Source organism: Tupaia chinensis, unplaced genomic scaffold, assembly GCF_000334495.1.
Source record: "Tupaia chinensis unplaced genomic scaffold, TupChi_1.0 Scaffold000215_1, whole genome shotgun sequence".
NCBI classification, from domain to species: domain Eukaryota; kingdom Metazoa; phylum Chordata; class Mammalia; order Scandentia; family Tupaiidae; genus Tupaia; species Tupaia belangeri.
In genome coordinates, this window is record NW_006159690.1 from 158,108 (window position 1) to 176,458 (window position 18,351).

Consider the following 18,351-nt stretch of genomic DNA (forward strand, 5'->3'; position numbering starts at 1 on the left):
CTACTCAGTGGCATGGCTTTGGCTAGAATCCATATCTCCTGAATCCCAGCTTGATGATCTTTGCATTTTCATTAAGCTCCTTGTTACTAACCTGAGAAATAACCATCTAACTATAACTGGCAGCAGAGATGAGAGTACAGGCAATAGGGATAGGGGGGATTTCTAAGACTAATTACCAGTCAACACATTTCAAATTTCAACATTTTTTCATGTATAATTTGTTTCTGTTAGAAAAATAATACCCATTCACTGAAGGAACTTTTGAAATTGCTCAGAAGCAGAAAAGGAAGAAAAAGGTATAATCTCACCAATTACATATACAATCATTAACACTTGAATGTGTTTTCTTTCTTTTAATGAATAGATTGTTGGGTTTTCACCAAACTGCTCATTCTGTATATTTAGTTTCAGATTCTGCTTTTTTTTTTTTTTTCACAATTTGACAGCATAAGCATTTTCTATTTGTAAACTGCATTTTATCTCAGGACTACATAATATCATGTGAAACTTTTTTTCTGAAATTTTTTTACTACTTCAAATAACCTGGAATGAACATATATCTCTATCTAGAACAGTTTAACCATGCTCATGGCAATGTACCAAAGGTGGAATTATGAAGTGGAAGAATTTGAAGATTTTAATCTGTTTGATACATAATGGCAGATCCAAATATATATATAAAATTGCCAGAGGCACATGCACTATAAAGCATCAGGGTGTGATCACACCACAGTCCCTTCTCTGTCTTTCCTTTCTGTGGGGACTTTAGGTACGGACACACATGTATGCTCAGTCAGAACTCAAACCGTGCAGTCAACCATGTGAGATCTGGTTCCCTTAACCACAGCTAAGAGGCCAGTCCTATATATTTTATTTATGCACAATTACATAAACATTGTTTAAATTCTGGACATATAAATAAACAATATTTGCCATTATTTCCTCAACATAGGTGCAACTATTGAATACCTTAGTGTATGTTTTCTCCATCATCTTGAAAATACATACATATACACTCATAATTACCAAATTAAGACCATTGTATGTGGGTGTGTAATAGTTTTCTGTAAGCGTAGTCCCACAGTCCCATAGTCAATAAATGATACTTGAAGATCAGATTTTATTTGTTAATCACAATATTTTATCTCATTCACACAGATGAATATATTCCCATTTTTTCACTCCTGGTAGCCCCATACTCATAACCCCATATTCAAGTAACAGAGCTCTTACATGTGGGACTACCCCTAACAGAACAATTCTCAAGAAGGAATGTTGGTTGACTCAAGAGTGGATACAGTCGGTTGAAACAGCTTCTTCTTAATTTGACACTTCTGCAGTGCTCCATTAAAGTGATAGCCCAATGTGCTAGCCACCAGGAATAGCTGTAGGCTCTAAAACTTGAGTCTCTGGTTCTCATCAAGTGTTTTCAAAAGCACAGTGGTTAGGACAGAAAATATCAGAATGTCCCAGGTTCAAGTCTCTACCTCCTACAGGATGTGTGACTTGGATTAACTTAGTCTCGCTCAGCTCCAGTTTCCTCATCTGTAAAACAGTATCTTCCTCATAGGTTTGAGGTAATGATCCAATGAGACATTGCATGTAAAGTACTCAGCATCACATCAGAGCACATGCTTAATTAATTTTAGCTATAATTATTATTTTGAGGAGTTCAGGCAATAGCATTCTACTCTCACATTCACAAATATGACCACCTCTTTCCCCATTGATCTATTAAGAGAAAATACTTCCTAAAGTGATCATTCCCAAGATAGTCATTATGGCAATAAATACAGCAGTTGACAATGTCATCATATTTATCTTAATCATGAATGCTATTAACAGGTCAAAGTGGTGGAAATTGACATTAACTATTTTTGAATAAATAAATATATTCAAAATATACCTATCCTCAGGAGATTTATATGGCAATATCTTGCTTGATCTTCACAAACCTGTGAAGTATTATTACCATTTTGCAAATGGGCAAATTCCCATCCACAGTTTAGGAAATTTGCTGAAGATCACACAGTTAGAAATTAAAGAGCCAGGATTTGAATCTAAACCTATTGGGTCCGAAGCTCTAAGCCCCATCCACAGGGCAGGGGTGACAAACCTTTTACTGCAAAGGACCAATAATAAAAAGGGATGATCCTCATCATAACTGTGCTCTGTCGCTGCTGCACAGAAGCAGCTAGGAACAGTAAGTGAATGAGTGTGGCCGTCCAAATAACCTTCACTACAGATACTAAAATTTGAATTTCATATAACCTTTATATAGTAGAATATATTGTTCTTTTAATTTTTTCCCCAACCATTTAGAAAGGTAAAACCCATTCTTAGCTAGTGGTTCACATAGAAAACATTTGGTAGGGCCAGCCGGTAGCATGGTGGTTAAGGCAGCTAGATCCCACATGGTTGACTGTGCAGTTCAAGTTCTGGACATGAACGCTTGAGAAGCATATGCATGTGTGTCCCAAAAGCCCAAAGGAGGGATAGATGGATAGATGAAGAAGAAGGGATTGCAGCATGACTATCCCCAAGGAAGGGTTCTCTTTCTCTCTCTCTCTCTCTCTCTCTCTCTCTCTCTCTCTCTCTCTCTTGCACACATACCCCTGGAAAATTTTTAAAAGAAAAGAAAATAATTGGTGGACTACAGGTCCACTACAGAGAGAATGCAATGACCAGAAAATGTGGGAATCTTCAGTCACATTAGACAATGTGAACTTACCACACTTCACCTTAGATTTTTTTCTGTCTTATTCTTTTGGCCTTCAATACTCTTGGATGCACAATCCCCCAGCATCTACCTTTGTCTGCTATAATCTGTCATTCTTTAAGTTAAAATAACTTCACTTTTACATCTTGTAGAAAATGCAGCCAATTGACCTCTCACACCACCTTCACACCAAGTTAAGTGCCCCTTTTCTTAGAACCTTATGCATCCCCATTATGAGGTCTATCACACTGGATTAAAACAACTTGGGTACCAGTCTGTCTTCTCCAAGGGCCAGGGCTATGAAGGCAGGTTTCTGTCTTTATTATTGTACCTGCTTAGTAATTTATACAGCATATGATACATACCAGGAGGTCAATAAATAAGGGAAGACAGGATGGAGTGGAGGAAGTAGGTAAGGAAAAAGAGACAGAGGCCAGCAGGTGGCATAGTGATTAAGGTGCTGGATTCCCACATGGCTGAACATGGTTCGAATCCGAGACCTAGAGGCTTAAACTCACCTGGGGCGCATGTGCTTACCTGAAAAACCCAAGAGGAGAATGGAGGAGAACGGATTGCTACAGTGGCCATCCCCCATAGGGGAGGGAGCTGATATCTCACTTTCTCTCTCTATCTCTCCAATAAGCACACGCACCCTAGAGCAAAAAAAAAAAAGGCAAAGAGGCACGTGAACATTCTTAATTACAAATACAGTCTCTGAATGGGATATGGATAAGTTGGGAGAGCAAAGGAGGAACCTATATCCAGCCATTAAGGAAAGAAGTGAAAAAAAAATTGTCAAATGCGGATATGAAAATTATTTTCCTGCTTCTCATGAGGGCCAGTTTTAATCCCCTATAAAGTGGTTGTTCATTGTGTCGGGACTATGAAGCACAAAGCAAAAGTAAGGTTCTGGAATTGTTCCATCAAGGCCCAAGGAAAAGATACCGACTAGAGATTCTGGGTGCCCCATGGAATCCAAGACATTTACATCCCGTTCAATGCCAATGAAAGGAAGAGATGGCAATGTCTCAAAAATTAAGATGGCTTCTATTTAAAATATTATAGCAAATAAAAGAACCCAACTGAGAACTCACAGGAAAAAGAAATTGAAGAGCCAAGGGGATGGGGTTGTGTAGGAGAGGATGGATATTCTAAAGCCTTTTTTCAGCTCTGTATCAAACACGTTTGCTCTTTCTAAGAGATTATGGAAGCTCGGATTTGTTCTCCAAAGCACTTCTTTGAAGCAGAGTTTAATCGTCACAGGCCATTAACGCTTCAGGTTTTGGAGTCTCTCTCTCTCTCTCTCTCTCTCTCTTTTCCTTTTCTTAATCAGGTGCTTTATGGAAGAACTTCTTTGAGATGAAAACATCTGGAATAAGAATAAGAAACATCAGTTCTTTACTCCATTACTGTTCTTGTTTCCCTTTCCTCCCTAAATCCCTGTTTCCACAGGTGCAATGCCCCAGAGAGATGCTAGCACGTGTATCTACCAAGAGACTCTTGGGGGGCTCACAGAGACCTGACTGCATGTGTTTAGAGTCATACTCCAAATATCTTTTCCATTCACACACTGAAATTTTGTATCTCCAAGGAAGATACCTGTCACTGCCCAACCAAAGAAAAAGCCAAGAAATACTTAAATTATCCTCATTGTCTTGTCCACCTCTCCTTTTCCCCTGTTATTTCTGAAGAAGGGACACTCCTGGTAGATTCTGTTCAAATAGAGCATGAAGACTTCTCCTCGACATTTGGTGAATGAATAAGGAAAGTCATGAGCCATATATTCCAGGTCCAAATCTGCCATGAATTTGATGGATGTCTTTAAGTAAGACATGTGACTTCTCTGGGTTCTGATGGCTCCTGTGACATGCCACCCAGAGGCTTTTCAGGCTATTGAAACACTGATGGCTGACAGCCCACTGTTGAAAACTCCTCTGGATTTTGTTCTTACTTGAAAATACTGGGTTGTTGGAAAAGTCATGTTGCTTTTTTGCATAGAAAAACAGGAAAATACATCATGACTTTTCTGGCGACCCAATACTGACTAGCCCAAATCTCTTCCATTTCTCTGAGACAGCTCTCACTCAATTACTGATCTGTCATTGCAGAATTACAATGTTCTGACTCCTTTATCCCAATCTGGGGCAGTCCTGCAAGAGCATCCAGTTTTTGCCTTTTTTGTAGGCTCACCTATACATTTGTTGGGACCACATTGACTTTTAACTCTTCCCTCTACGTGATCCTTTCTCTCTCTCTCTCTCTCTCTCTCTCTTTCTCTCTCTCTCTCTTTTCTTCCCTGTTAGGGTTGGTCCTGACAATCACCAAAATAAACTTCTGGCACACAAACTTCACAAGTCTTACACAAGCCTTAAAGTGTGCTCTCAGGGAGACTACCTGGAACATTGACCCCTAGCATTTCCATCTATCCAATAAGGGGTTCATGCTAGCCAACCTCCATTACTGCCTGTGAACATGAGTAAGCACAAGATCCACCTGCCGGGTGGTTAACAGTCAGCAGAGGCAGCCAGGGCAGGGTCTCACGTACATCAGAATGCAGTTACATTATGGAATTCGGGCCACAGCTCTCTCTCTCAAGCACTATGAAACAATTGATTTCACAGCAGAGATACTAAGCATTCGGGTCTCCTGTCTCTGCCATTAACTTGCTCAATGAATCTAGACAATGTTCTTTGCTGGACTTCATTTTTTTTTTTTAATATACAGAATAAGAGGCTTTATCTTACCTCTCCCCTTCCCTCATTTCAAGTGAATTTCTGTGATTTCTCCTTAGACACACACACACACAAAAAATCATTTTTGGAAGAATCATTCATGAACCAAAACACACACTATTCGTGACTCTGCACAGCGCCCTCTATAGGGCTTGTCTCATGAAACCTTGGTGGAAGGCTGCCTAATGTGTGCAGGGAGTTGTGATCAGGGCAAGCTCCCTGGATTCAGTGTGCTACTCATTCACAAAGAGAAGCCTGCCACAATTCATAAGGTTCTTGAGTATTCAGGGACCAAGTAGAAGAGAATAGAAACTAACATATGTCTTCAAAAAGCTTATGGAAAATGCATATTCTGAAAAACCTGTTCCTGAATGTCCATTTTTCTAACAAAATAAACTTGAACTTTAATTCCATCTTTCCAAGAACTTTTTGAAGTCCCAATGCATTGAGCACTTACTGTGTCCCTATCAGGGGTCTTTTTTGTTTTGTTTTGTTTTGTTTTACAAATTATAGTTCATTTCATTTCAACAACAGTCCAGGAAAGGCAGTTATCACCCTTCCCCATTTTACAGATGAAGCCTACAGAGGGAAACGAAACCCCAGAGTCGAGATGAGACCTCTACCCTACCACTCACCATGGCTCTTTCCTCTTTATAATGCTTGCTACCATGTCTACCTCCTCAATGAGAGTTGGGGATCTCCTTGAGGGAGGGCCCTAAATGTTTCTTCTTTTTATCTGAGCATCTGGCATGATGGCAAGCACCTGTTACTAAGTATAAGTTTATAATATGAATTAATTAAAGTCTTTTGACTTCACTTGCTATTTCTATCAAATAATCAGCTTTGCTACTGTATCTCCACATTTTTCTAATAATGATCAATCCTGAGACAAGCAGACGATCAACGCCAAACATCAAAGACCCAGCTTATTTCAGTTTCCCAAATCGCACAGTGATCCCAGTCACTTGGCTCCTTCAGGACCTAATAGCTGCCTGACAAGCCTCAGCGCTGTCTACTTGCATGAGATGGGCCCACTTGGGCCAGACGAGAAAGGGCTCTCATTGATTATGCCTAAAAACCCATTATGCTTTTGAAAGCTGTTTCATTTTAAGATGGTCTAAATACATCCTTATCATTTTTAACCATGCCCACAAAAAGCATCCTAAAGATATTTGATCATTCAATTAGACTAAATGAGGCCAATGTATACGCTGTTGCCTCAGAGGTATCATGCTTAATAAAACATACTTTATAAACCCCATGAAGGCTGTAATTAAATTTACAAGCAGCCCTCCCCACAACTTCAACAAAAGATGCCGAATGTTGTGTGTATGTCTCTGTGCATGTGCGTGTGTGGTGTGTGTGTGTGTGTGTGTGTGTGTGTATGTGTGTTGTTAAGTCCTGTTCCATAAGGATTATAGCTCCCCTGCTGTTTGGAAAAGATAATTTCACTTGTAACACTAATAACTCGAGCAGGGGAGAAGCTGGCCTGGTGAATGGAATGCACTTCACTGCACATCTTGGCTCAGCTAGAAATCGGAAACAGATGGTCCTTGCGGCTGGTTTTCCACTCGAGCCCGCTCACTGCCAGCCTGTGGTCTTCAGTGTGCTGCTGCTGGCAGTCTGTGACTTGAACATAGTAGGACAGTGGCAAAAGAAATCAAATCTTTTCCAATGAGCAGCAAGTTATAATGAAATTTGACAGATCTGACATTCTATACCCAACATCTAGTTAGAATATATTAACCTTTCAGTTTTCTTAAGCGCCTTGCATAGAAGTTGTGAATGTACTTATTAGAGGGTTGTGTTGTATGCAGTTTTTTCCTCCTCCTTTTTTTTTTTCCTATTTTAACAGGGGGCAGAGGGTTTAGTCCAACCTTGAGGTGGTAGCTGGTTAACAGAAAATTCAGAGAAAGTCAGAGGCAAAGAATTTGTAAATGGAAATGAGGCACAAGAACTGCCATCAAGAAGAAAAGAGATTCTTTGCAGGAGTGTCGGTGACTTTCTGCTGAAGAAATTAGCAATGTTTGTCTTCAAGCAAAAAAAAATATAAATAAATTTTTTAATCAAAAATCTAAGCAATCTCTAGGCATATCATTAACATGGATGGGGTTGTCTGGACCCCCTGGCATTTTCTTCACTTCTGCCCTTTTCAGTTTTGCAGCATTGGCTTCTGCCATACGATGAGAGAACTATGCCAGGTAACTTGGAAGTCTGGCTTATTTAAATCACCATGCTCACATCATCCTTGTGTGTACCTGTGCAGAGGATTTTGCTGCTTTCCTCAAATAAGTAAAGAAATAAAAATAAAAGGATAGCAACCCGCAGCAGCAGCACCTACATAGCACAACACTCTGCAGTGCTGGAAGCCATTTAGCAAATAGGGGTTTAGTTTCCAGGTCAACCTCACACACACCTGGGGCATACGTGCCCACAATTCTGGATAGCAGGGAGGACTTAGGGGAGGATCATGACATGCGTGTTGGTGGTGCTTCTCTCTCTCTCTCTCTCTCTCTCTCTCTCTCTCTCTCTTTCTCTCTCTCATAAAAATAAATACACTTTTCTTTAAAAAGATAAATCTTCCACTGAAGAGCTCAACATTCCTAGGCTTTGGAGGAACTAGATGTTCTAACCTTTTGATTCTTTCTCTTATCCCAAAGCTCACATGTGAGTACACAGTCATTTGAAGGGTTACACAGTGATGTCCTGATCCCCATTTTAGGATTTTCCACCTGATTAAGGTTCAAGGAAAGACTTGGTATTCATAGTACATAATCCATCTTCAATATAGTCTTTTCTCTCTCTCTTTTTTTTTTTAATCTTAGCTATCTAACTGAACTTTATATTTTCACCTACAGGATACATTTCTAATTTCATGATTTCCAATTGGTGGTGCTTCTCTCTCTCTCTCTCTCTCTCTCTCTCTCTCTCTCTCTTTCTCTCTCTCATAAAAATAAATACACTTTTCTTTAAAAAGATAAATCTTCCACTGAAGAGCTCAACATTCCTAGGCTTTGGAGGAACTAGATGTTCTAACCTTTTGATTCTTTCTCTTATCCCAAAGCTCACATGTGAGTACACAGTCATTTGAAGGGTTACACAGTGATGTCCTGATCCCCATTTTAGGATTTTCCACCTGATTAAGGTTCAAGGAAAGACTTGGTATTCATAGTACATAATCCATCTTCAATATAGTCTTTTCTCTCTCTCTTTTTTTTTTTAATCTTAGCTATCTAACTGAACTTTATATTTTCACCTACAGGATACATTTCTAATTTCATGATTTCCAAGAGCTTGGAGATTCAAAGTCATATTTCTTAAACCCAACATCCAACTCCACTAAAGAAGTAAAAAATATTTTCTGGGAGCTAGTGGTTGGAATAAGAAAAGCATGAACCCATACTTTTGTCCGGTAGATACAAAGTTGGATCTTAGTTCTTGTTTATCATGTTTCCTTAAGAGTCACCTTTTAGAACATCACCTGCAAATCAAAAATAATAATACCAACCTCCTAGGGTTCTTGTGAAAATTAAGTGACATGTGCCCAGTTTTAAAAAGTGCCTAGCACAGAGCAGGTGCTAAACCCTGTTGCTTCCTTTTTTTTTTTTTTTTGGTGATTTAGGAAGCAACACTAGAAAGGGGAATCTCTAGAGTCATAATTCGTAGACCTAAATCTTCCTTGCATCTCTAACTTTGGGGTTCCAAGCAAGTCTGTTCACTTCTTAAAACCTGTTTTCTGTTTGTAAAATGGAGTTAATAATAGGCCTTAACTCCTAAGGACCTACCTGGAAAAAAAACAGAGCAAGATCTCAGAGCAGTACCCAGCCAAAAGGAAGCACTCAATAAATGTTAGCTGCTATTATAAGCTACATCAAATCAAGCTTTTCTTCTAGAGTTTCACATTTCTAGTGGTCCTGGAAACAAAGCTTGACAAAAAGGAGGGGAAAAAAATGAATTGCCTATGTTACAGAGGTTGCTATTAAGAGGGTGAATGAATGAAGGAAAGATAGAAGTTCATTAAAGATAGATGATAACACAGTCTATGTGAAGTACTAATGGATGATACAGAGAAAAAAAGGCACCAGAAAGGCAAAGGATCTAGAGGCCATGGTGGACTAGGGTCTTGATGAGGGACATAAATTTGGAGAGGCATATGGTGTACCAGGAGGGGCAATAGTTTGGTCAAGGTAAAAGAAAAGACTATTAAAATATGTGATAAATGCAATAAAATATCATATCAACTTGTGTTCTAGGCCTTCATACTGTCTCTCTAACTATTTAAGGAGTCCCCACTATCACCTGTAACTATGCTTGACCTTGTAACTATTCAGAAAAGTAAGAGATAGTCCATGCCCTCAAAAATATAAAGGTCTAAGGGACCAGCAGTTAGCGTAATGGCTATGTCACTGGACTCCCATGTAGTCGACTGCAGTTTGAGTCCCGGACCTGGTGGCTTAAACTCAAACCAGGTGCATGTGTGCGCGTGCCCAAGATCCCAAGAGGAGAGTGGAGGAGAAGGGATTGCAGCCTGGTCATCCCTCCTAGGGTTTGATTTCTCGCTTTCTGTTTCCCTGTCTCTCTGTCTTCTAGCGAACGCACACACCCTATAGCAAAAACCTCTCCAAAAAAAGAAAAAGGAAAAAAAAAAAATATATATATATACACATATATATACACACACACACATAAAGGTCTAGGAGGAAGGATAGATAATTCCAAGGAGAGGGTGCCAGTGCAATTAGGCACAGGTTATTATGAAAAAACAAAAGGAAGGGACCTAACCCAGCCCCACAGGACAAGACCAGCAGGGCCTAGAAAGAGGGGGAATAATAATATTCCTGAACAGGAGAATAATAATAAAATATCAATAACAATACAATAACTTTGGTTGAGCACTCATAAATGAGAGTCTGTGTACTTCATGCATATTTTTTCTTCTAATTATAACTACATATCATACATATACACACTTAAGAACTATTATTATTTTTATAATAGAATCAGAGAGGTTAAGTAACCTGGGAGAGGTGACAGAGTTCATTGCCAACAGAACCAGAATACAATCAGCCTTCAGAAACAGTGCTTTCAGATGCTCTGCTAACAAGTTCCTAAAAGTCATTCATATTCCATTTCGTATTGCTTTTAGTAACATACAACCACAAACCTTCTTGATATGGTACACCTGTTGGCAGAAGAGTTTTTAAGGCCTTTATTCAAAGACGCTGCGTGAAAGACACAGGTAGAAATCCTCTATCCACTGAGCCCTCTCAGGTTCTCCCAAGAACTAAAGGTGGGGGGGGGGAGTTGATTAGGGGGCATTGGGCCACAAGGACTAGAATGAGCCAGAAAAGTGGCTTGCACTTTGCCTGAAGTTTCAGGTCCTAAGAAGACAATGCCCTTTCTAATGCTGGACCATACTTATTGCTTGATTCCATGGCTTGGGGGAGTCCCACTTACAGAATATACTCAAAGGAAATAGAAAGTCCAAATCCTAGTGGGCTTATTTCTTGATGAGAGTGCTGTTTCTGACTCAGATTCATTCACGTGTGGTGGGAAGAAGTATTCAAATGACAAGAGTTAAATTCAAAACATGTAGCCGCTTTCTGTTTTTTTTTTTTTTCTTCTGACTGAAGGCAAACCATTTAGATGTTTGTTTCCAAAAAGGCATCTGTCAGCAATCAAAGGGGAAAAATGCATAAAGCAAATGCAATTGTTTGGAGTAGCATTTCCTGGATCATGTTAAATGCTTGAATTGCTCCCCATTATGCTCACCAAATAATTTTATTTCCCACAATAATTGCAATATTTAACATGTTTTATTTAATCTTGTTTTAAGGCTATTAACAACGGGCCACACTGTGAAAAGACTGATTGCTGTATGGGGAAGGACAGCTCCCACCAGCCTGTTAAAGAACAATGATGAAGTTAAATGCACCTAATTGTTCTGGATTTAAAACACTATTATTCAATAATATTTATCATTTCTTTGTTTAAAACTACTTTGCATCTCCTGAAAACTCTTCCTGGGTATTCCATCATTCACAAAGTGAAATCTGGGCACCAGCTTACCGAGTGCCCCGTTCATTCATAAATAATGTGTGTGAGTAAGGTGTCCCAAGTCTCAGAAATACAGTCTCGAACTAAAGACACCTGCAACTTCAAAAGTTGCAACAGGACGAACTTAGAATTTGACAGCTATGGACCCACAGGTACAAGATGTCCATGTGCCTTTATACCTGGAAGAAAGCTAAGGAAACCTTAAAGCAAGGAAACTGTCTCTTTTCCTGCCTGTCAGAGGGAAGTAGGAATAGATCAAGTGGAAGAGAAGGTTGATTCAAAGACAGAATGCTACTTCATTTCTTTTATTCTATTGTTTTTCCTCTATTGATTTATTTGGTGCTATTTTATATTGTTTGCCTAGTTTTCAGTATTTTCCTTATGTTTCTTTAAATGATAAACTGAAGAAAGACCCACTTGAATGTTACCGCAGTTACACGAGGCAATAAGAGTTTGGGTTGGCCAACTCTGGACAAGTTTCTGGTTAGAAGGTCTATTTGCTATTCGGCGGACACTGAGCGTAACTTCGCTTTGCCCGTGCTACTGCAGACTCTTCTGCAAAGAGGAGTAACACCAAGGTAATAAAGAATACAAAAATGCTTTTGAAGAGGAATGGCAATATCTATATTTGATAATAATTCCTGGTACCACCTTTTATCCCCATATTATTGGAAGAAATCCCATCACAATGAGGGATAAGAAAGAAAAAATAAAACAAAAAGAGGCCTTATTTACTGTATTTGCTGTTCATTCCTAAAAGCTGTCTGTGCATTGTGCTTTAAAATAGAAAATATTTCTGGCATAATAGAATAAAATTAGCTTTCGTAAAATTATTTTTGTCAAAATAGCTGTTTACCCAATGCTCAATAGTTAAAATAATACCTACTAAGAAGAGGTCAGAAATAGGAAAGCAAAAGCAACCAAATTTAATTTCCTCGGAACTTACACTATATCCTGAATAAGTTTATCTAAATATTATTCAGTCAAAAATATGACTAGGAAAAAATCCACTGGCTATTTGGGCTGTAAATGCACAACCTGTTCAATCATCCCAGTTCAATTGCCCTGAGAAATAGAGATACATAAATTCTCCCATGATGCAGAGTCCCTATCTTGAAGGTCTACCATGCAGAGAACTTGAGAAGTTCACTGCTAGATTCTTGAGGATCAAGGAATCACATATATTCAGGCGGGGGAAATGGGATTCGTCCAGTACACTGCTCTTATAAAATTATTTCTGCAATTCCTAATGTCACACAGCTTGAAAGAATAAAATATAACAAATACAAGTCATTCTCTACATCCTTCTGCTTGATTCTGAATAAAATGACTTGAAATTCAGCAGGTATCTGGACTTCGCTCACTTAAAAAAAATCATTTTTACAGCAATTCTTATTGGTGGGTCCATGTTGTGGTTTATTATTTTTATGCTAAAGAAAAGCTGTGTGGTTAAAAACCCCTGTGAAGAATATGGCTTGGTAACAATAAGGAAATCAGAAGGGATTTTCCCTGAATAAGGAAGTCCTCATGTCAAGTTTAGACTGAATTGTGTTAAACTGATTGATAATGACTATCCACTTTATTTACAGAGGATGGAAAAGTCCAGAATTAATTTTTTTAAATACATCCAAAACTAGGCGATTCCTGGTGCCTAGCCTAGATAAGAACTTGCAAAATATCAGTAATGGATTTATTTACTCACATGAAACCACAGCTCTAAACATAATGCCAGCCGACCCCCAAATCAAGAGACTTGAATGCTGTCATCTCATGTTTACGTCCCTTCACAACCAAATTAACTAATGAATTAATTTTTTTTTTTAAAAAAAGGTAAGAAAAGAAAAATATTTTTCTCCAGATTTTTTTTTCCTCCTTGGAAAACCTGTTCAACTATTCCCAGATTTTGTTTTAGAGTTTTCGCTTTGCTTCCAGCAGAGATGTGTAAGACAGCAAAACTGAACTAAACATTTTTTTTAAATGCACAGCTCACGTTCTTGAAAAAAGTGGCTGTGAAAAACAGATACTGAATCAGACTTAAAGTCAAAGAAGGGGGTGGGGGTAGGGGGGGAAAAAAGCCCAAAACATTGCATGATAGTCTCTAAGCAGTTCCATCTGTCAAGCAGAAATTTTAGGCTAATAGCCTGTGGCAATCTCCATACGCAGTCCACTACCTGCCTTTGTCCTATTAAATCTCTTTATTCTCCTTAAAAAAAAAAAAGGGGGGGGGGTTGGTTGTTGGGGGGAAAGGAAAAACCTTGCAGACCAAAATCATCTGAGTGATGAAGCCCTAATTTTAACCACCTCCCTTTGATGTGTAGCAGTGGGCTCTTGTTTTTTAAAAAGGAGCGAGGAGAAGACAGTGCTAGGAGCAGAAGACTTTTCATCTCCACTTCACCTTGCCACTGGGTCTGTGAGAGATTGGTTCATTGTCAAGGAGATTTTTTTTTTTACCCATGATTCCATATGGTATGGACTGGACTACATGTTGCCCCACATGCCACTGCAAATGTTTTCTCAATTAGGTGTCTTATCTCCCGTGAGTTAGCATCAGATGAAGCTTGCTGACAGCGTAATGGCAGGGAAAGCTTCCGACGGCTCCATCAAATGGCAGCTCTGCTACGACATCTCGGCCAGAACTTGGTGGATGGTGAGTTGGCAGCCGGGCTGCTTTTTTTTTTTTTTTTTTTTTTCTCCTTTTCTACTTTCCCTCCCTCTTTGACAAAATGTCCCAGACCTCACATTCATCAAATTCACATTTGATTTTTTTCACACTCTTCAGTGAGGCAGCCTCACACTGCTTCCTCTTGCCATCCTCTCTCTGCCACTCTGCGACTGAGTTCCCAGGAACGCTTGTTCTTGTTTTCCATGGGACAGTATTTGGGAGTTTCTATTTTTTCCATTTTTTTTTTTTAAGAGTAGCCGAAGTTTGAAGGTGAAGGTGGGTATTTTAGTCAAGCTGGACTTGGGATTTAAAAAAAAAAAGAAAAAGAAAAAGGAAACATTTGTTGTGGCCCCCAGATTTTGATCCCTCTCTCTAGTTTCATATCCTCTTTACTTTTGTTTTCAGGGACTAGGGGTGCATGGTTTTCCTTGTCTGTGGTGTTTTCTGAGGAAGCATATTGGGCACTGAGGAGAAGCCAGTGCTGAGTAAATTCCACATTCTGCCTCGTTAATTGGATTGCCTGAAGTCACCTGCAAGAGAACTCTGGGTCCACAATACCTGCTTTCCATCTGGACAGCCAGAGCTCTCAGCTAACTTTTCCCCATTTGTTTATGTCAGAGCAGTTATGCAGTCTCTTAGGGACGCTAGCTCTGAGTGGAAAAGACCCATTCACCCTGTCTTTTAGTGACTCCGGGTACAAATAAGTTTTAATAAAGTTCTACCATGCAGCTGCAGAATGAGTTAACTTGCATGGCATGGTCAGCCAGGCCAGACAACCTTTGACATCTTGGATCTATAAGAGGTAGTGAGTTGGGAGGATGCACAATAGCTCATTGTCACGGGAGATGCAAGTCCTGTGAGGAAGAGAGTCCTCAAATCATTACTGCCCTCGTTAGGGTGGTGTCCGTTAAGGATTAATTCGTTAGCAGTGCGTTTCTAGTTTTCCGTAATTATTATTCTTGCGGCAAGCGTGAATTCTTCCAGGGAGTTTAAAAAAAAAAAAAAAAGTTTGCTGCCAGGACAATGAATGTATTATCCGTTCCTAACTGGACCGTGAACTTCAGCTCATTTCACATAGATATCAGTTTAAGAAAAAGAGAGAGAGAGTGAGTGATGTTGAAGCGGGAGACTGGCGAATGGAATTACAAAACAGGGCATGGTTGGTTTCATTGCATGATCTGCAGAAAGAGTTCTCCTTTCCCCTTCCCGGACCAAGGGTGGTATCATTTTGGCAAGTTTTAGGAATTCGGAGGACTGAGAGACTATTAAAAGTGAGCTACGGCAGGATTCTATTCGGCTGCTTCTTGGGATGCAGTGTGGCCCATCCTAAGGACTCTTGAGTTAAAGTGGTTGTGGGTATGTGTGTACATGTGTGTTTTAACTTGCAATTTCTGAGCTAGACATCAGAAACTTTCCCAGTGATTTCCAAACAATGTTACATGCAGCTTTTGGCTAATTAGACAAGCAGTAGACTATCCACTTTGACCCTGAACTTTTATTCAGGGCACTTATTTTCCCATCAGAGTTTCTGCCAGCAAGAACAAGGTTTACTTGTGTGCTATGATGTTGCTTATTGCTTCGCCTTATGCAGCTTGTTAAACACTAGAAATGAATATACTGATTGGTTTAGCTATTCTTTTCTAAGCCAGGTTGTAAGCTTTAAAAAAAAAAAAACTGCGCGCTGATGTCATATTCTGGGTGAAACATTCTACTTCCTTGAATACGAAGGGCTCATAGATTTTATAGACTGTTGCTTTTTATGGCAAACTGTGTCATCTATTTTTTTTTCTTCTCAAAGATCACCAAATGCTTCTTTTTTTAACTTAGAACACTGTCATTTTCTTTTTTGTAAAGTTTACTTGGAAGTTGCTTTTCATTTAAAATTATTTTACAGATGTTTTACCGCCGGGAATATAACATATAAAAGTGGTGGAAACATTTAGCAATGCAGTTGTCTAAAAATAAACAATGCTGAAAGCTCACATGCTGCTGGGGAGGCTGCATACTGTAGAGAAGTTTCTCTCAACTTCGTGCTTCTAGATCTTTGCTTTGAAATGGGGTGAGAAATCAGAGTTCTTTAAAGAACTTGTAGAAGTTAGCATAAGGAATAAATTCCTTTTTTTATTTCCTGTAAAGGTGACCACATAGCATAGCATTTTAGATCTGCCAGTTACCAGTAAGTGTAATGTACATTTCCTATTTTTGATGGAAAATTGAGGACTTGGATCAAGGGGGAAAGCACTAATTAAAAGAATACAACTTTCACATTTTTCTCTTAGATCTCTTTCCTTGAATAGCACTCACTCCCTCTCCCTCTCTAACCCCACCTCGCTATCCCAAGCCATTTTTCCCAACTGACCAAAACAATGTAAACTTTCTCCTAGCTGATAGGGTTCTAACTAAAGGACAGTACAAGATCTGAGTTTCACACTAAAGGCAAATAAAGCTTTAAAATTACCTCATGCGTCATCTGGCTGCACAGACTCCGGGCTCATAGTGGGAACCTCCGGCTTGGTCCTCCCGCATACAAAGGCAACTCAGTCAATGCCCCTCCGCCCGTGGAGACAGCCTCAGCTGCCAACACCGGGATATGCAATTTTGCTTTTTAATGAATCGTAAACAATTTGTATGGCAAATGAGTTTGTTTGTTTTAGTTTTGGGGCATATGTTGGACCAGGGTGTAGACAGTCATTACCTATTCCAGAATTTTAGGTGAGAATGGATAGAGCCCCAGATCATTTTTCTTTTTCTAAATAATAAAGACACACTAGGATGAAAGAAACTGGTTAATAAAAGACTGAGACTAACAACCTCTCTCCTCTCTCCCTCTCTCCTCTTCCCCTCTCTTCCCCCACCCCCTCTCATAACTCACTTCAACTTACAGTAGGATTTTTAACTGCACTTTTCGGTAACTTACTGAAAGTCAGTTGACTAGATTAATCTTTAATTTTTTTTAAGTGTAAATGTTAGCTTTGTTTTCAAAAGACTGCTTCTGTTTAAGGAATGGTTACTTTAAATGTGAAATACTGATTTGTTGTTGTTAAGACAAATGTTGTCTTGAGGGACATGGGATATTAAAAAATGAGAAATATATTTGTAATATCAAAATGGAGCAATAAAGAAATCTTGATATCCTAAAGCCAGATTAAAACTTGTATTCGATCTCATAAAATTAGAAGTTAGCAAGCCACCAGGGTCCGAGCATGTACATTTTAACAGTAATTACCCTTGGCGCTGCCACTTATGAGGACTCTTTTGATATCTGAGCCACTTCTCTAATGCTTTAATCATGCAAATTAAAAAAATAGATAATATGTATTAAATTCATCTAGCTGTGTTGTGACAACTCTAGTTGAAACCTTCCGATAGAAAACTAAAGAAAATCCTTGTGAAATTGTTTTTCCATTCCCAATTAAATGGAAGTGCCTGGATGCATATATATGCTTCAAAATAAAATTCTGGCCAGGAGAATTGCCTCCATCTCCATCCTACCCACATGGCATTAAAATGAAGGCAGAATGAAAATTCACCTCTTTGTAATGATTCAGTGATAACAATGGGTTAGGGGACTATTTTTATGTGAACTACAAAATACACTTGTCTTGTTTCTACCATCTAATTGAAAAACTCGTGGTGGCTATGAAATGAAGGCTACTAAATCAGCCCACAGCCCCCTTCTCACCCCATTCTAGGTCCCCAAGCACTTATTTTGAGAGTGTTCTCTTTAGAAATTGCCATATAATTTTTCAATTAATTTGTCACTTACTCCTAATCTTTACAGCTCAAACTGCATTCTAGGAAAATATTTAGGCAGAAAAGAGCTGCTATACCTTGTAGTGAAAATGCCTACTTTTTAAAGTATACTTGAAAAAGTACCAACATACTTCTATGAAATACTATCTGTGTTCAACAATTAAAAAAAAAAAAAATTCCCTCAACTCCTACCTACTTTGTAAGTGACTGGCAGGTTTAACTGCTGCAGACCCAAAATTAAGAACTCATATTTCATGTAAACCTTTTGTTGTTGTTATTCACTTGGGTTCATATCTTGGGTTATATTTGCCATTTTGAATTTTAAAATGTTAATTCTCAACTGAATAACTTTCGTTAACGATCGTTTTCCATATTGTTTTGAAGAGGTTGCTCAATTTGTCTATGAATTTGCACTAGCTCTGTTATGA